We start from the raw sequence: 21,115 nt of genomic DNA on the forward strand, positions 1-21,115 counted from the left end.
GGGTGGAGACAGACAGGGAGGTGGAGACAGACAGGGAGGTGGAGACAGACAGGGAGGAGGAGACAGACAGGGAGGTGGAGACAGACAGGGAGGTGGAGACAGACAGGGAGGGGGAGAGACAGACAGGGAGGGGGAGACAGACAGGGAGGGGGAGAGACAGACACGGGGGTGGAGACAGACAGGGATGGGGAGACAGACAGGGAGGTGGAGACAGACACGGAGGAGGAGACAGACAGGGAGGGGGAGACAGGGAGGGAGGGGGAGACAGACAGGGAGGTGGAGACAGACAGGGAGGTGGAGACAGACACGGAGGAGGAGACAGACAGGGAGGGGGAGACAGGGAGGGAGGGGGAGACAGACAGGGAGGTGGAGACAGACAGGGAGGTGGAGACAGACATGGAGGGTGGAGACAGACAGGGAGGGGGAGACAGACAGGGAGGAGGAGACAGACAGGGAGGTGGAGACAGACAGGGAGGTGGAGACAGACATGGAGGGGGAGACAGACAGGGAGGTGGAGACAGACAGGGAGGGTGGAGACAGACAGGGAGGTGGAGACAGACAGGGAGGTGGAGACAGACAGGGAGGTGGAGACAGACAGGGAGGTGGAGACAGACAGGGGGGTGGAGACAGACAGGGAGGTGGAGACAGACAGGGAGGTGGAGACAGACATGGAGGAGGAGACAGACAGGGAGGTGGAGACAGACAGGGAGGTGGAGACAGACAGGGAGGTGGAGACAGACAGGGAGGAGGAGACAGACAGGGAGGGGGAGACAGACAGGGAGGTGGAGAGACAGACAGGGAGGGGGAGAGACAGACAGGGAGGGGGAGACAGACAGGGAGGGGGAGAGACAGACACGGGGGTGGAGACAGACAGGGAGGGGGAGAGACCGACACGGGGGTGGAGACAGACAGGAGGGTGGAGACAGACAGGGAGGGGGAGACAGACAGGGAGGTGGAGACAGACAGGGAGGAGGAGACAGACAGGGAGGGGGAGACAGACAGGGAGGGGGAGAGACAGACACGGGGGTGGAGACAGACAGGAGGGTGGAGACAGACATGGAGGTGGAGACAGACAGGGAGGGGGAGACAGACAGGGAGGTGGAGACAGACAGGGAGGGGGAGACAGACAGGGAGGTGGAGACAGACACGGGGGTGGAGACAGACAGGGAGGTGGAGACAGACAGGGAGGAGGATACAGACAGGAGGGTGGAGACAGACATGGAGGTGGAGAGACAGACATGGAGGGGGAGAGACAGACAGGGAGGTGGAGACAGACAGGAGGGTGGAGACAGACATGGAGGTGGAGAGACAGACAGGGAGGGGGAGAGACAGACAGGGAGGTGGAGACAGACAGGGAGGAGGAGACAGACAGGAGGGTGGAGACAGACATGGCGGTGGAGAGACAGACAGGGAGGGGGAGAGACAGACAGGGAGTTGGAGACAGACAGGGATGTGGAGACAGACAGGGAGGGGGAGAGACAGACAGGGAGGGGGATACAGACAGGGAGGGGGAGATACAGACACGGGGGTGGAGACAGACAGGGATGGGGAGACAGACAGGGAGGTGGAGACAGACACGGAGGAGGAGACAGACAGGGAGGGGGAGACAGACAGGGAGGGGGAGACAGACAGGGAGGTGGAGACAGACAGGGAGGTGGAGACAGACATGGAGGGTGGAGACAGACAGGGAGGGGGAGACAGACAGGGAGGAGGAGACAGACAGGGAGGTGGAGACAGACAGGGAGGTGGAGACAGACATGGAGGGGGAGACAGACAGGGAGGTGGAGACAGACAGGGAGGTGGAGACAGACAGGGAGGTGGAGACAGACAGGGAGGTGGAGACAGACAGGGAGGTGGAGACAGACAGGGGGGTGGAGACAGACAGGGAGGTGGAGACAGACAGGGAGGTGGAGACAGACAGGGAGGAGGAGACAGACAGGGAGGTGGAGACAGACAGGGAGGTGGAGACAGACAGGGAGGGGGAGAGACAGACAGGGAGGGGGAGACAGACAGGGAGGGGGAGAGACAGACACGGGGGTGGAGACAGACAGGGATGGGGAGACAGACAGGGAGGTGGAGACAGACACGGAGGAGGAGACAGACAGGGAGGGGGAGACAGGGAGGGAGGGGGAGACAGACAGGGAGGTGGAGACAGACAGGGAGGTGGAGACAGACACGGAGGAGGAGACAGACAGGGAGGGGGAGACAGGGAGGGAGGGGGAGACAGACAGGGAGGTGGAGACAGACAGGGAGGTGGAGACAGACATGGAGGGTGGAGACAGACAGGGAGGGGGAGACAGACAGGGAGGAGGAGACAGACAGGGAGGTGGAGACAGACAGGGAGGTGGAGACAGACATGGAGGGGGAGACAGACAGGGAGGTGGAGACAGACAGGGAGGGTGGAGACAGACAGGGAGGTGGAGACAGACAGGGAGGTGGAGACAGACAGGGAGGTGGAGACAGACAGGGAGGTGGAGACAGACAGGGGGGTGGAGACAGACAGGGAGGTGGAGACAGACAGGGAGGTGGAGACAGACATGGAGGAGGAGACAGACAGGGAGGTGGAGACAGACAGGGAGGTGGAGACAGACAGGGAGGTGGAGACAGACAGGGAGGAGGAGACAGACAGGGAGGGGGAGACAGACAGGGAGGTGGAGAGACAGACAGGGAGGGGGAGAGACAGACAGGGAGGGGGAGACAGGGAGGGAGGGGGAGAGACAGACACGGGGGTGGAGACAGACAGGGAGGGGGAGAGACCGACACGGGGGTGGAGACAGACATGAGGGTGGAGACAGACAGGGAGGGGGAGACAGACAGGGAGGTGGAGACAGACAGGGAGGAGGAGACAGACAGGGAGGGGGAGACAGACAGGGAGGGGGAGAGACAGACACGGGGGTGGAGACAGACAGGAGGGTGGAGACAGACATGGAGGTGGAGACAGACAGGGAGGGGGAGACAGACAGGGAGGTGGAGACAGACAGGGAGGGGGAGACAGACAGGGAGGTGGAGACAGACACGGGGGTGGAGACAGACAGGGAGGTGGAGACAGACAGGGAGGAGGATACAGACAGGAGGGTGGAGACAGACATGGAGGTGGAGAGACAGACATGGAGGGGGAGAGACAGACAGGGAGGTGGAGACAGACAGGAGGGTGGAGACAGACATGGAGGTGGAGAGACAGACAGGGAGGGGGAGAGACAGACAGGGAGGTGGAGACAGACAGGGAGGAGGAGACAGACAGGAGGGTGGAGACAGACATGGCGGTGGAGAGACAGACAGGGAGGGGGAGAGACAGACAGGGAGTTGGAGACAGACAGGGATGTGGAGACAGACAGGGAGGGGGAGAGACAGACAGGGAGGTGGAGACAGACACGGGGGGGGGAGACAGACACGGAGGTGGAGACAGACAGGGAGGGGGAGACAGACAGGGAGGTGGAGACAGACAGGGAGGAGGAGACAGACAGGGAGGGTGGAGACAGACACGGGGGGGAGACAGACACGGGGGTGGATACAGACAGGGAGGTGGAGACAGACAGGGAGGGTGAGACAGACACGGAGGTGGAGACAGACAGGGAGGTGGAGACAGACAGGGATGTAGAGACAGACAGGGAGGGGGAGACAGACAGGGAGAGGGAGACAGACAGGGAGGTGGAGACAGACAGGGAGGGGGAGACAGACAGGGATGGTGGAGACAGACAGGGAGGAGGAGACAGACAGGGAGGTGTGTGACGGAGGCAGAGAGGGGGAGACAGACAGGGAGGGGGAGACATACAGGGAGGGGGAGACATACAGGGAGGGGGAGACAGACAGGGAGGGTTGAGACACACAGGAGGGTGGAGACAGACAGGGAGGTGGAGACAGACAGGGATGGGGAGACAGACAGGGAGGGGGAGACAGACAGGGAGGTGGAGACAGACAGGGAGGGGGAGACAGACAGGGAGGGGGAGACAGACATGGAGGGGGAGACAGACAGGGAGGTGGAGACAGACAGGGAGGAGGAGACATACAGGGAGGGGGAGACAGACAGGGAGGGGGAGACAGACAGGGATGTTGAGACAGACAGGGAGGTGGAGACAGACAGGGAGGGGGAGAGACAGACACGGGGGTGGAGACAGACAGGGAGGGGGAGACAGACAGGGAGGTGGAGACAGACAGGAGGAGGAGACAGACAGGGAGGAGGAGACAGACAGGGAGGTGGAGACAGACAGGGAGGGGGAGACAGACAGGGAGGGGGAGGCAGACAGGGAGGTGGAGACAGACACGAGGGTGGAGACAGACAGGGAGGGGGATACAGACAGGGAGGAGGAGACAGACAGGGAGGAGGGAGGTGGAGACAGACAGGGAGGTGGAGACAGACAGGGAGGGGGAGACAGACATGGAGGAGGAGACAGACAGGGAGGTGGAGACAGACAGGGAGGGGGAGACAGACAGGGAGGAGGAGACATACAGGGAGGAGGAGACAGACAGGGAGGTGGATACAGACAGGAGGGTGGAGACAGACAGGGAGGGGGAGACAGACAGGGAGGAGGAGACAGACAGGGAGGTGGAGACAGACAGGGAGGGGAAGACAGACAGGGAGGAGGAGACAGACAGGGAGGAGGAGACAGACAGGGAGGTGGAGACAGACAGGGAGGGGGAGACAGACAGGGAGGAGGAGACAGACAGGGAGGTGGAGACAGACAGGGAGGTGGAGACAGACAGGGATGGGGAGACAGACAGGGAGGAGGAGACAGACAGGGAGGAGGAGACAGACAGGGAGGGGGAGACAGACAGGGAGGTGGAGACAGACAGGGAGGTGGAGACAGACAGGGAGGGGGAGACATACAGGGAGGGGGAGACAGACAGGGAGGAGGAGACAGACAGGGAGGGGGATACAGACAGGGAGGGGGAGAGACAGACAGGGAGGAGGAGACAGACAGGGAGGGGGAGACAGACAGGGAGGGGGAGACAGACAGGGAGGGGGAGACAGACAGGGATGAGGAGACAGACAGGGAGGAGGAGGCAGACAGGGAGGTGGAGACAGACAGGGAGGAGGAGACAGACAGGGAGGTGGAGACAGACAGGGAGGGGGAGACAGACAGGGAGGGGGAGACAGACAGGGAGGTGGAGACAGACACAGGGGTGGAGACAGACAGGGAGGGGGAGACAGACAGGGAGGGGGAGACAGACAGGGAGGAGGAGACAGACAGGGAGGAGGAGACAGACAGGGAGGTGGAGACAGACATGGAGGTGGAGACAGACAGGGAGGTGGAGACAGACAGGGAGGGGGAGACAGACAGGGAGGTGGAGACAGACAGGGGGGTGGAGACAGACAGGGAGGTGGAGACAGACAGGGAGGTGGATACAGACAGGGAGGAGGAGACAGACAGGGAGGTGGAGACAGACAGGGAGGTGGAGACAGACAGGGAGGTGGAGACAGACAGGGAGGGGGAGACAGACAGGGAGGGGGAGAGACAGACACGGGGGTGGAGACAGACAGGAGGGTGGAGACAGACATGGAGGTGGAGACAGACAGGGAGGGGGAGACAGACAGGGAGGTGGAGACAGACAGGGAGGGGGAGACAGACAGGGAGGTGGAGACAGACACGGGGGTGGAGACAGACAGGGAGGTGGAGACAGACAGGGAGGAGGATACAGACAGGAGGGTGGAGACAGACATGGAGGTGGAGAGACAGACATGGAGGGGGAGAGACAGACAGGGAGGTGGAGACAGACAGGAGGGTGGAGACAGACATGGAGGTGGAGAGACAGACAGGGAGGGGGAGAGACAGACAGGGAGGTGGAGACAGACAGGGAGGAGGAGACAGACAGGAGGGTGGAGACACACATGGCGGTGGAGAGACAGACAGGGAGGGGGAGAGACAGACAGGGAGTTGGAGACAGACAGGGATGTGGAGACAGACAGGGAGGGGGAGAGACAGACAGGGAGGTGGAGACAGACACGGGGGGGGGAGACAGACACGGAGGTGGAGACAGACAGGGAGGGGGAGACAGACAGGGAGGTGGAGACAGACAGGGAGGAGGAGACAGACAGGGAGGGTGGAGACAGACACGGGGGGGGAGACAGACACGGGGGTGGATACAGACAGGGAGGTGGAGACAGACAGGGAGGGTGAGACAGACACGGAGGTGGAGACAGACAGGGAGGTGGAGACAGACAGGGATGTAGAGACAGACATGGAGGAGGAGACAGACAGGGAGGAGGATACAGACAGGGAGGTGGAGACAGACAGGGAGGTGGAGACAGACAGGGAGGTGGATACAGACAGGGAGGTGGAGACAGACAGGGAGGTGGAGACAGACAGGGGGGTGGAGACAGACAGGGAGGTGGAGACAGACAGGGAGGTGGAGACAGACAGGGAGGAGGAGACAGACAGGGAGGTGGAGACAGACAGGGAGGTGGAGACAGACAGGGAGGTGGAGACAGACAGGGAGGAGGAGACAGACAGGGAGGTGGAGACAGACAGGGAGGTGGAGACAGACAGGGAGGGGGAGAGACAGACAGGGAGGGGGAGAGACAGACAGGGAGGGGGATACAGACAGGGAGGGGGAGAGACAGACACGGGGGTGGAGACAGACAGGGATGGGGAGACAGACAGGGAGGTGGAGACAGACACGGAGGAGGAGACAGACAGGGAGGGGGAGACAGACAGGGAGGGGGAGACAGACAGGGAGGTGGAGACAGACAGGGAGGTGGAGACAGACATGGAGGGTGGAGACAGACAGGGAGGGGGAGACAGACAGGGAGGAGGAGACAGACAGGGAGGTGGAGACAGACAGGGAGGTGGAGACAGACATGGAGGGGGAGACAGACAGGGAGGTGGAGACAGACAGGGAGGTGGAGACAGACAGGGAGGTGGAGACAGACAGGGAGGTGGAGACAGACAGGGAGGTGGAGACAGACAGGGGGGTGGAGACAGACAGGGAGGTGGAGACAGACAGGGAGGTGGAGACAGACAGGGAGGAGGAGACAGACAGGGAGGTGGAGACAGACAGGGAGGTGGAGACAGACAGGGAGGGGGAGAGACAGACAGGGAGGGGGAGACAGACAGGGAGGGGGAGAGACAGACACGGGGGTGGAGACAGACAGGGATGGGGAGACAGACAGGGAGGTGGAGACAGACACGGAGGAGGAGACAGACAGGGAGGGGGAGACAGGGAGGGAGGGGGAGACAGACAGGGAGGTGGAGACAGACAGGGAGGTGGAGACAGACACGGAGGAGGAGACAGACAGGGAGGGGGAGACAGGGAGGGAGGGGGAGACAGACAGGGAGGTGGAGACAGACAGGGAGGTGGAGACAGACATGGAGGGTGGAGACAGACAGGGAGGGGGAGACAGACAGGGAGGTGGAGACAGACAGGGAGGGGGAGACAGACAGGAAGGTGGAGACAGACAGGGAGGTGGAGACAGACAGGGAGGGGGAGACAGACAGGGAGGGTGGAGACAGACAGGGAGGTGGAGACAGACAGGGAGGGGGAGACAGACAGGGAGGGGAAGACAGACAGGGAGGTGGAGACAGACAGGGAGGAGGAGACATACAGGGAGGTGGAGACAGACAGGGAGGAGGAGACAGACAGGGAGGTGGAGACAGACAGGGAGGGGGAGACAGACAGGGGGGTGGAGACAGACAGGGGGGTGGAGACAGACAGGGAGGGGGAGACAGACAGGGGGTGGAGACAGACAGGGAGGCGGAGACAGACAGGGGGGTGGATACAGACAGGGGGGTGGAGACAGACAGGGAGGTGGAGACAGACAGGGAGGGGGAGACAGACAGGGAGGAGGAGACAGACAGGGAGGGGGAGACAGACAGGGAGGTGGTGACAGACAGGGAGGGTGGAGACAGACAGGGAGGTGGAGACAGACAGACAGGGAGGTAGAGACAGACAGGAGGGTGGAGACAGACAGGGAGGTGGAGACAGACAGGGAGGTGGAGACAGACAGGGAGGTGGAGACAGACAGGGAGGGGGAGACAGACAGGGAGGGTTGAGACAGACAGGGAGGTGGAGACAGACAGGGAGGTGGAGACAGACAGGGAGGGGGAGACAGACAGGGGAGGAGGAGACAGACAGGGAGGTGGAGACAGACAGGGAGGTGGAGACAGACAGGGAGGTGGAGACAGACATGGAGGGGGAGACAGACAGGGAGGGGGAGACAGACAGGGAGGTGGAGACAGACAGGGATGGGGAGACATACAGGGAGGGGGAGACAGACAGGGAGGGGGAGACAGACAGGGAGGTGGAGACAGACAGGGAGGAGGAGACAGACAGGGAGGGGGAGACAGACAGGGAGGGGGAGACAGACAGGGAGGTGGATACAGACAGGGAGGGGGAGACATACAGGGAGGGGGAGACAGACAGGGAGGGGGAGACAGACAGGGAGGTGGAGACAGACAGGGAGAGACAGACAGGGGGGAGGAGACAGACAGGGATGTGGAGACAGACAGGGAGGGGGAGACAGACAGGGAGGGGGAGACAGACAGGGAGGTGGAGACAGACAGGAGGAGGAGACAGACAGGGAGGAGGAGACAGACAGGGAGGTGGAGACAGACAGGGAGGGGGAGACAGACAGGGAGGGGGAGACAGACAGGGAGGTGGAGACAGACACGAGGGTGGAGACAGACAGGGAGGGGGAGACAGACAGGGAGGAGGAGACAGACAGGGAGGAGGGAGGTGGAGACAGACAGGGAGGTGGAGACAGACAGGGAGGGGGATACAGACAGGGAGGAGGAGACAGACAGGGAGGTGGAGACAGACAGGGAGGGGGAGACAGACAGGGAGGAGGAGACAGACAGGGAGGAGGAGACAGACAGGGATGTGGATACAGACAGGGAGGATGAGACAGACAGGGAGGAGGGAGGTGGAGACAGACAGGGATGGGGAGACAGACAGGGAGGAGGAGACAGACAGGGAGGTGGAGACAGACAGGGAGGGGGAGACAGACAGGGAGGAGGAGACAGACAGGGAGGAGGAGACAGACAGGGAGGTGGAGACAGACAGGGAGGGGGAGACAGACAGGGAGGAGGAGACAGACAGGGAGGTGGAGACAGACAGGGAGGAGGAGACAGACAGGGAGGTGGAGACAGACAGGGAGGGGGAGACAGACAGGGAGGGGGAGACAGACAGGGAGGTGGAGACAGACAGGGAGGGGGAGACAGACAGGAAGGTGGAGACAGACAGGGAGGTGGAGAGACAGACAGGGAGGGGGAGAGACAGACAGGGAGGTGGAGACAGACAGGGAGGAGGAGACAGACAGGAGGGTGGAGACAGACATGGCGGTGGAGAGACAGACAGGGAGGGGGAGAGACAGACAGGGAGTTGGAGACAGACAGGGATGTGGAGACAGACAGGGAGGGGGAGAGACAGACAGGGAGGTGGAGACAGACACGGGGGGGGGAGACAGACACGGAGGTGGAGACAGACAGGGAGGGGGAGACAGACAGGGAGGTGGAGACAGACAGGGAGGAGGAGACAGACAGGGAGGGTGGAGACAGACACGGGGGGGAGACAGACACGGGGGTGGATACAGACAGGGAGGTGGAGACAGACAGGGAGGGTGAGACAGACACGGAGGTGGAGACAGACAGGGAGGTGGAGACAGACAGGGATGTAGAGACAGACAGGGAGGGGGAGACAGACAGGGAGAGGGAGACAGACAGGGAGGTGGAGACAGACAGGGAGGGGGAGACAGACAGGGATGGTGGAGACAGACAGGGAGGAGGAGACAGACAGGGAGGTGTGTGACGGAGGCAGAGAGGGGGAGACAGACAGGGAGGGGGAGACATACAGGGAGGGGGAGACATACAGGGAGGGGGAGACAGACAGGGAGGGTTGAGACACACAGGAGGGTGGAGACAGACAGGGAGGTGGAGACAGACAGGGATGGGGAGACAGACAGGGAGGGGGAGACAGACAGGGAGGTGGAGACAGACAGGGAGGGGGAGACAGACAGGGAGGGGGAGACAGACATGGAGGGGGAGACAGACAGGGAGGTGGAGACAGACAGGGAGGAGGAGACATACAGGGAGGGGGAGACAGACAGGGAGGGGGAGACAGACAGGGATGTTGAGACAGACAGGGAGGTGGAGACAGACAGGGAGGGGGAGAGACAGACACGGGGGTGGAGACAGACAGGGAGGGGGAGACAGACAGGGAGGTGGAGACAGACAGGAGGAGGAGACAGACAGGGAGGAGGAGACAGACAGGGAGGTGGAGACAGACAGGGAGGGGGAGACAGACAGGGAGGGGGAGGCAGACAGGGAGGTGGAGACAGACACGAGGGTGGAGACAGACAGGGAGGGGGATACAGACAGGGAGGAGGAGACAGACAGGGAGGAGGGAGGTGGAGACAGACAGGGAGGTGGAGACAGACAGGGAGGGGGAGACAGACATGGAGGAGGAGACAGACAGGGAGGTGGAGACAGACAGGGAGGGGGAGACAGACAGGGAGGAGGAGACATACAGGGAGGAGGAGACAGACAGGGAGGTGGATACAGACAGGAGGGTGGAGACAGACAGGGAGGGGGAGACAGACAGGGAGGAGGAGACAGACAGGGAGGTGGAGACAGACAGGGAGGGGAAGACAGACAGGGAGGAGGAGACAGACAGGGAGGAGGAGACAGACAGGGAGGTGGAGACAGACAGGGAGGGGGAGACAGACAGGGAGGAGGAGACAGACAGGGAGGTGGAGACAGACAGGGAGGTGGAGACAGACAGGGATGGGGAGACAGACAGGGAGGAGGAGACAGACAGGGAGGAGGAGACAGACAGGGAGGGGGAGACAGACAGGGAGGTGGAGACAGACAGGGAGGTGGAGACAGACAGGGAGGGGGAGACATACAGGGAGGGGGAGACAGACAGGGAGGAGGAGACAGACAGGGAGGGGGATACAGACAGGGAGGGGGAGAGACAGACAGGGAGGAGGAGACAGACAGGGAGGGGGAGACAGACAGGGAGGGGGAGACAGACAGGGAGGGGGAGACAGACAGGGATGAGGAGACAGACAGGGAGGAGGAGGCAGACAGGGAGGTGGAGACAGACAGGGAGGAGGAGACAGACAGGGAGGTGGAGACAGACAGGGAGGGGGAGACAGACAGGGAGGGGGAGACAGACAGGGAGGTGGAGACAGACACAGGGGTGGAGACAGACAGGGAGGGGGAGACAGACAGGGAGGGGGAGACAGACAGGGAGGAGGAGACAGACAGGGAGGAGGAGACAGACAGGGAGGTGGAGACAGACATGGAGGTGGAGACAGACAGGGAGGTGGAGACAGACAGGGAGGGGGAGACAGACAGGGAGGTGGAGACAGACAGGGGGGTGGAGACAGACAGGGAGGTGGAGACAGACAGGGAGGTGGATACAGACAGGGAGGAGGAGACAGACAGGGAGGTGGAGACAGACAGGGAGGTGGAGACAGACAGGGAGGTGGAGACAGACAGGGAGGGGGAGACAGACAGGGAGGGGGAGAGACAGACACGGGGGTGGAGACAGACAGGAGGGTGGAGACAGACATGGAGGTGGAGACAGACAGGGAGGGGGAGACAGACAGGGAGGTGGAGACAGACAGGGAGGGGGAGACAGACAGGGAGGTGGAGACAGACACGGGGGTGGAGACAGACAGGGAGGTGGAGACAGACAGGGAGGAGGATACAGACAGGAGGGTGGAGACAGACATGGAGGTGGAGAGACAGACATGGAGGGGGAGAGACAGACAGGGAGGTGGAGACAGACAGGAGGGTGGAGACAGACATGGAGGTGGAGAGACAGACAGGGAGGGGGAGAGACAGACAGGGAGGTGGAGACAGACAGGGAGGAGGAGACAGACAGGAGGGTGGAGACACACATGGCGGTGGAGAGACAGACAGGGAGGGGGAGAGACAGACAGGGAGTTGGAGACAGACAGGGATGTGGAGACAGACAGGGAGGGGGAGAGACAGACAGGGAGGTGGAGACAGACACGGGGGGGGGAGACAGACACGGAGGTGGAGACAGACAGGGAGGGGGAGACAGACAGGGAGGTGGAGACAGACAGGGAGGAGGAGACAGACAGGGAGGGTGGAGACAGACACGGGGGGGGAGACAGACACGGGGGTGGATACAGACAGGGAGGTGGAGACAGACAGGGAGGGTGAGACAGACACGGAGGTGGAGACAGACAGGGAGGTGGAGACAGACAGGGATGTAGAGACAGACATGGAGGAGGAGACAGACAGGGAGGAGGATACAGACAGGGAGGTGGAGACAGACAGGGAGGTGGAGACAGACAGGGAGGTGGATACAGACAGGGAGGTGGAGACAGACAGGGAGGTGGAGACAGACAGGGGGGTGGAGACAGACAGGGAGGTGGAGACAGACAGGGAGGTGGAGACAGACAGGGAGGAGGAGACAGACAGGGAGGTGGAGACAGACAGGGAGGTGGAGACAGACAGGGAGGTGGAGACAGACAGGGAGGAGGAGACAGACAGGGAGGTGGAGACAGACAGGGAGGTGGAGACAGACAGGGAGGGGGAGAGACAGACAGGGAGGGGGAGAGACAGACAGGGAGGGGGATACAGACAGGGAGGGGGAGAGACAGACACGGGGGTGGAGACAGACAGGGATGGGGAGACAGACAGGGAGGTGGAGACAGACACGGAGGAGGAGACAGACAGGGAGGGGGAGACAGACAGGGAGGGGGAGACAGACAGGGAGGTGGAGACAGACAGGGAGGTGGAGACAGACATGGAGGGTGGAGACAGACAGGGAGGGGGAGACAGACAGGGAGGAGGAGACAGACAGGGAGGTGGAGACAGACAGGGAGGTGGAGACAGACATGGAGGGGGAGACAGACAGGGAGGTGGAGACAGACAGGGAGGTGGAGACAGACAGGGAGGTGGAGACAGACAGGGAGGTGGAGACAGACAGGGAGGTGGAGACAGACAGGGGGGTGGAGACAGACAGGGAGGTGGAGACAGACAGGGAGGTGGAGACAGACAGGGAGGAGGAGACAGACAGGGAGGTGGAGACAGACAGGGAGGTGGAGACAGACAGGGAGGGGGAGAGACAGACAGGGAGGGGGAGACAGACAGGGAGGGGGAGAGACAGACACGGGGGTGGAGACAGACAGGGATGGGGAGACAGACAGGGAGGTGGAGACAGACACGGAGGAGGAGACAGACAGGGAGGGGGAGACAGGGAGGGAGGGGGAGACAGACAGGGAGGTGGAGACAGACAGGGAGGTGGAGACAGACACGGAGGAGGAGACAGACAGGGAGGGGGAGACAGGGAGGGAGGGGGAGACAGACAGGGAGGTGGAGACAGACAGGGAGGTGGAGACAGACATGGAGGGTGGAGACAGACAGGGAGGGGGAGACAGACAGGGAGGTGGAGACAGACAGGGAGGGGGAGACAGACAGGAAGGTGGAGACAGACAGGGAGGTGGAGACAGACAGGGAGGGGGAGACAGACAGGGAGGGTGGAGACAGACAGGGAGGTGGAGACAGACAGGGAGGGGGAGACAGACAGGGAGGGGAAGACAGACAGGGAGGTGGAGACAGACAGGGAGGAGGAGACATACAGGGAGGTGGAGACAGACAGGGAGGAGGAGACAGACAGGGAGGTGGAGACAGACAGGGAGGGGGAGACAGACAGGGGGGTGGAGACAGACAGGGGGGTGGAGACAGACAGGGAGGGGGAGACAGACAGGGGGTGGAGACAGACAGGGAGGCGGAGACAGACAGGGGGGTGGATACAGACAGGGGGGTGGAGACAGACAGGGAGGTGGAGACAGACAGGGAGGGGGAGACAGACAGGGAGGAGGAGACAGACAGGGAGGGGGAGACAGACAGGGAGGTGGTGACAGACAGGGAGGGTGGAGACAGACAGGGAGGTGGAGACAGACAGACAGGGAGGTAGAGACAGACAGGAGGGTGGAGACAGACAGGGAGGTGGAGACAGACAGGGAGGTGGAGACAGACAGGGAGGTGGAGACAGACAGGGAGGGGGAGACAGACAGGGAGGGTTGAGACAGACAGGGAGGTGGAGACAGACAGGGAGGTGGAGACAGACAGGGAGGGGGAGACAGACAGGGGAGGAGGAGACAGACAGGGAGGTGGAGACAGACAGGGAGGTGGAGACAGACAGGGAGGTGGAGACAGACATGGAGGGGGAGACAGACAGGGAGGGGGAGACAGACAGGGAGGTGGAGACAGACAGGGATGGGGAGACATACAGGGAGGGGGAGACAGACAGGGAGGGGGAGACAGACAGGGAGGTGGAGACAGACAGGGAGGAGGAGACAGACAGGGAGGGGGAGACAGACAGGGAGGGGGAGACAGACAGGGAGGTGGATACAGACAGGGAGGGGGAGACATACAGGGAGGGGGAGACAGACAGGGAGGGGGAGACAGACAGGGAGGTGGAGACAGACAGGGAGAGACAGACAGGGGGGAGGAGACAGACAGGGATGTGGAGACAGACAGGGAGGGGGAGACAGACAGGGAGGGGGAGACAGACAGGGAGGTGGAGACAGACAGGAGGAGGAGACAGACAGGGAGGAGGAGACAGACAGGGAGGTGGAGACAGACAGGGAGGGGGAGACAGACAGGGAGGGGGAGACAGACAGGGAGGTGGAGACAGACACGAGGGTGGAGACAGACAGGGAGGGGGAGACAGACAGGGAGGAGGAGACAGACAGGGAGGAGGGAGGTGGAGACAGACAGGGAGGTGGAGACAGACAGGGAGGGGGATACAGACAGGGAGGAGGAGACAGACAGGGAGGTGGAGACAGACAGGGAGGGGGAGACAGACAGGGAGGAGGAGACAGACAGGGAGGAGGAGACAGACAGGGATGTGGATACAGACAGGGAGGATGAGACAGACAGGGAGGAGGGAGGTGGAGACAGACAGGGATGGGGAGACAGACAGGGAGGAGGAGACAGACAGGGAGGTGGAGACAGACAGGGAGGGGGAGACAGACAGGGAGGAGGAGACAGACAGGGAGGAGGAGACAGACAGGGAGGTGGAGACAGACAGGGAGGGGGAGACAGACAGGGAGGAGGAGACAGACAGGGAGGTGGAGACAGACAGGGAGGAGGAGACAGACAGGGAGGTGGAGACAGACAGGGAGGGGGAGACAGACAGGGAGGGGGAGACAGACATGGAGGAGGAGACAGACAGGGAGGAGGAGACAGACAGGGAGGTGGAGACAGACAGGGAGGTGGAGACAGACAGGGAGGTGGATACAGACAGGGAGGTGGAGACAGACAGGGAGGTGGAGACAGACAGGGGGGTGGAGACAGACAGGGAGGTGGAGACAGACAGGGAGGTGGAGACAGACAGGGAGGGGGAGACAGACAGGGAGGTGGAGACAGACACGGGGGTGGAGACAGACAGGGAGGTGGAGACAGACAGGGAGGAGGATACAGACAGGAGGGTGGAGACAGACATGGAGGTGGAGAGACAGACATGGAGGGGGAGAGACAGACAGGGAGGTGGAGACAGACAGGAGGGTGGAGACAGACATGGAGGTGGAGAGACAGTACAGGGAGGGGGAGAGACAGACAGGGAGGTGGAGACAGACAGGGAGGAGGAGACAGACAGGAGGGTGGAGACAGACATGGCGGTGGAGAGACAGACAGGGAGGGGGAGAGACAGACAGGGAGTTGGAGACAGACAGGGATGTGGAGACAGACAGGGAGGGGGAGAGACAGACAGGGAGGTGGAGACAGACACGGGGGGGGGGAGACAGACACGGAGGTGGAGACAGACAGGGAGGGGGAGACAGACAGGGAGGTGGAGACAGACAGGGAGGAGGAGACAGACAGGGAGGGTGGAGACAGACACGGGGGGGGAGACAGACACGGGGGTGGATACAGACAGGGAGGTGGAGACAGACAGGGAGGGTGAGACAGACACGGAGGTGGAGACAGACAGGGAGGTGGAGACAGACAGGGATGTAGAGACAGACATGGAGGAGGAGACAGACAGGGAGGAGGAGACAGACAGGGAGGTGGAGACAGACAGGGAGGTGGAGACAGACAGGGAGGTGGATACAGACAGGGAGGTGGAGACAGACAGGGAGGTGGAGACAGACAGGGGGGTGGAGACAGACAGGGAGGTGGAGACAGACAGGGAGGTGGAGACAGACAGGGAGGAGGAGACAGACAGGGAGGTGGAGACAGACAGGGAGGTGGAGACAGACAGGGAGGGGGAGAGACAGACAGGGAGGGGGAGACAGACAGGGAGGGGGAGAGACAGACACGGGGGTGGAGACAGACAGGGATGGGGAGACAGACAGGGAGGTGGAGACAGACACGGAGGAGGAGACAGACAGGGAGGGGGAGACAGGGAGGGAGGGGGAGACAGGGAGGGAGGGGGAGACAGACAGGGAGGTGGAGACAGACAGGGAGGTGGAGACAGACACGGAGGAGGAGACAGACAGGGAGGGGGAGACAGGGAGGGAGGGGGAGACAGACAGGGAGGTGGAGACAGACAGGGAGGTGGAGACAGACATGGAGGGTGGAGACAGACAGGGAGGGGGAGACAGACAGGGAGGAGGAGACAGACAGGGAGGTGGAGACAGACAGGGAGGTGGAGACAGACATGGAGGGGGAGACAGACAGGGAGGTGGAGACAGACAGGGAGGGTGGAGACAGACAGGGAGGTGGAGACAGACAGGGAGGTGGAGACAGACAGGGAGGTGGAGACAGACAGGGAGGTGGAGACAGACAGGGGGGTGGAGACAGACAGGGAGGTGGAGACAGACAGGGAGGTGGAGACATACATGGAGGAGGAGACAGACAGGGAGGTGGAGACAGACAGGGAGGTGGAGACAGACAGGGAGGTGGAGACAGACAGGGAGGAGGAGACAGACAGGGAGGGGGAGACAGACAGGGAGGTGGAGAGACAGACAGGGAGGGGGAGAGACAGACAGGGAGGGGGAGACAGACAGGGAGGGGGAGAGACAGACACGGGGGTGGAGACAGACAGGGAGGGGGAGAGACCGACACGGGGGTGGAGACAGACAGGAGGGTGGAGACAGACAGGGAGGGGGAGACAGACAGGGAGGTGGAGACAGACAGGGAGGAGGAGACAGACAGGGAGGGGGAGACAGACAGGGAGGGGGAGAGACAGACACGGGGGTGGAGACAGACAGGAGGGTGGAGACAGACATGGAGGTGGAGACAGACAGGGAGGGGGAGACAGACAGGGAGGTGGAGACAGACAGGGAGGGGGAGACAGACAGGGAGGTGGAGACAGACACGGGGGTGGAGACAGACAGGGAGGTGGAGACAGACAGGGAGGAGGATACAGACAGGAGGGTGGAGACAGACATGGAGGTGGAGAGACAGACATGGAGGGGGAGAGACAGACAGGGAGGTGGAGACAGACAGGAGGGTGGAGACAGACATGGAGGTGGAGAGACAGACAGGGAGGGGGAGAGACAGACAGGGAGGTGGAGACAGACAGGGAGGAGGAGACAGACAGGAGGGTGGAGACAGACATGGCGGTGGAGAGACAGACAGGGAGGGGGAGAGACAGACAGGGAGTTGGAGACAGACAGGGATGTGGAGACAGACAGGGAGGGGGAGAGACAGACAGGGAGGGGGATACAGACAGGGAGGGGGAGATACAGACACGGGGGTGGAGACAGACAGGGATGGGGAGACAGACAGGGAGGTGGAGACAGACACGGAGGAGGAGACAGACAGGGAGGGGGAGACAGACAGGGAGGGGGAGACAGACAGGGAGGTGGAGACAGACAGGGAGGTGGAGACAGACATGGAGGGTGGAGACAGACAGGGAGGGGGAGACAGACAGGGAGGAGGAGACAGACAGGGAGGTGGAGACAGACAGGGAGGTGGAGACAGACATGGAGGGGGAGACAGACAGGGAGGTGGAGACAGACAGGGAGGTGGAGACAGACAGGGAGGTGGAGACAGACAGGGAGGTGGAGACAGACAGGGAGGTGGAGACAGACAGGGGGGTGGAGACAGACAGGGAGGTGGAGACAGACAGGGAGGTGGAGACAGACAGGGAGGAGGAGACAGACAGGGAGGTGGAGACAGACAGGGAGGTGGAGACAGACAGGGAGGGGGAGAGACAGACAGGGAGGGGGAGACAGACAGGGAGGGGGAGAGACAGACACGGGGGTGGAGACAGACAGGGATGGGGAGACAGACAGGGAGGTGGAGACAGACACGGAGGAGGAGACAGACAGGGAGGGGGAGACAGGGAGGGAGGGGGAGACAGACAGGGAGGTGGAGACAGACAGGGAGGTGGAGACAGACACGGAGGAGGAGACAGACAGGGAGGGGGAGACAGGGAGGGAGGGGGAGACAGACAGGGAGGTGGAGACAGACAGGGAGGTGGAGACAGACATGGAGGGTGGAGACAGACAGGGAGGGGGAGACAGACAGGGAGGAGGAGACAGACAGGGAGGTGGAGACAGACAGGGAGGTGGAGACAGACATGGAGGGGGAGACAGACAGGGAGGTGGAGACAGACAGGGAGGGTGGAGACAGACAGGGAGGTGGAGACAGACAGGGAGGTGGAGACAGACAGGGAGGTGGAGACAGACAGGGAGGTGGAGACAGACAGGGGGGTGGAGACAGACAGGGAGGTGGAGACAGACAGGGAGGTGGAGACAGACATGGAGGAGGAGACAGACAGGGAGGTGGAGACAGACAGGGAGGTGGAGACAGACAGGGAGGTGGAGACAGACAGGGAGGAGGAGACAGACAGGGAGGGGGAGACAGACAGGGAGGTGGAGAGACAGACAGGGAGGGGGAGAGACAGACAGGGAGGGGGAGACAGGGAGGGAGGGGGAGAGACAGACACGGGGGTGGAGACAGACAGGGAGGGGGAGAGACCGACACGGGGGTGGAGACAGACAGGAGGGTGGAGACAGACAGGGAGGGGGAGACAGACAGGGAGGTGGAGACAGACAGGGAGGAGGAGACAGACAGGGAGGGGGAGACAGACAGGGAGGGGGAGAGACAGACACGGGGGTGGAGACAGACAGGAGGGTGGAGACAGACATGGAGGTGGAGACAGACAGGGAGGGGGAGACAGACAGGGAGGTGGAGACAGACAGGGAGGGGGAGACAGACAGGGAGGTGGAGACAGACACGGGGGTGGAGACAGACAGGGAGGTGGAGACAGACAGGGAGGAGGATACAGACAGGAGGGTGGAGACAGACATGGAGGTGGAGAGACAGACATGGAGGGGGAGAGACAGACAGGGAGGTGGAGACAGACAGGAGGGTGGAGACAGACATGGAGGTGGAGAGACAGACAGGGAGGGGGAGAGACAGACAGGGAGGTGGAGACAGACAGGGAGGAGGAGACAGACAGGAGGGTGGAGACAGACATGGCGGTGGAGAGACAGACAGGGAGGGGGAGAGACAGACAGGGAGTTGGAGACAGACAGGGATGTGGAGACAGACAGGGAGGGGGAGAGACAGACAGGGAGGTGGAGACAGACACGGGGGGGGGAGACAGACACGGAGGTGGAGACAGACAGGGAGGGGGAGACAGACAGGGAGGTGGAGACAGACAGGGAGGAGGAGACAGACAGGGAGGGTGGAGACAGACACGGGGGGGAGACAGACACGGGGGTGGATACAGACAGGGAGGTGGAGACAGACAGGGAGGGTGAGACAGACACGGAGGTGGAGACAGACAGGGAGGTGGAGACAGACAGGGATGTAGAGACAGACAGGGAGGGGGAGACAGACAGGGAGAGGGAGACAGACAGGGAGGTGGAGACAGACAGGGAGGGGGAGACAGACAGGGATGGTGGAGACAGACAGGGAGGAGGAGACAGACAGGGAGGTGTGTGACGGAGGCAGAGAGGGGGAGACAGACAGGGAGGGGGAGACATACAGGGAGGGGGAGACATACAGGGAGGGGGAGACAGACAGGGAGGGTTGAGACACACAGGAGGGTGGAGACAGACAGGGAGGTGGAGACAGACAGGGATGGGGAGACAGACAGGGAGGGGGAGACAGACAGGGAGGTGGAGACAGACAGGGAGGGGGAGACAGACAGGGAGGGGGAGACAGACATGGAGGGGGAGACAGACAGGGAGGTGGAGACAGACAGGGAGGAGGAGACATACAGGGAGGGGGAGACAGACAGGGAGGGGGAGACAGACAGGGATGTTGAGACAGACAGGGAGGTGGAGACAGACAGGGAGGGGGAGAGACAGACACGGGGGTGGAGACAGACAGGGAGGGGGAGACAGACAGGGAGGTGGAGACAGACAGGAGGAGGAGACAGACAGGGAGGAGGAGACAGACAGGGAGGTGGAGACAGACAGGGAGGGGGAGACAGATAGGGAGGGGGAGGCAGACAGGGAGGTGGAGACAGACACGAGGGTGGAGACAGACAGGGAGGGGGATACAGACAGGGAGGAGGAGACAGACAGGGAGGAGGGAGGTGGAGACAGACAGGGAGGTGGAGACAGACAGGGAGGGGGAGACAGACATGGAGGAGGAGACAGACAGGGAGGTGGAGACAGACAGGGAGGGGGAGACAGACAGGGAGGAGGAGACATACAGGGAGGAGGAGACAGACAGGGAGGTGGATACAGACAGGAGGGTGGAGACAGACAGGGAGGGGGAGACAGACAGGGAGGAGGAGACAGACAGGGAGGTGGAGACAGACAGGGAGGGGAAGACAGACAGGGAGGAGGAGACAGACAGGGAGGAGGAGACAGACAGGGAGGTGGAGACAGACAGGGAGGGGGAGACAGACAGGGAGGAGGAGACAGACAGGGAGGTGGAGACAGACAGGGAGGTGGAGACAGACAGGGATGGGGAGACAGACAGGGAGGAGGAGACAGACAGGGAGGAGGAGACAGACAGGGAGGGGGAGACAGACAGGGAGGTGGAGACAGACAGGGAGGTGGAGACAGACAGGGAGGGGGAGACATACAGGGAGGGGGAGACAGACAGGGAGGAGGAGACAGACAGGGAGGGGGATACAGACAGGGAGGGGGAGAGACAGACAGGGAGGAGGAGACAGACAGGGAGGGGGAGACAGACAGGGAGGGGGAGACAGACAGGGAGGGGGAGACAGACAGGGATGAGGAGACAGACAGGGAGGAGGAGGCAGACAGGGAGGTGGAGACAGA

The sequence above is a fragment of the Notolepis coatsorum genome (genome assembly GCF_963971535.1).
Source record: "Notolepis coatsorum genome assembly, chromosome: 2".
Taxonomy (NCBI): Eukaryota; Metazoa; Chordata; class Actinopteri; order Aulopiformes; family Paralepididae; genus Notolepis; species Notolepis coatsorum.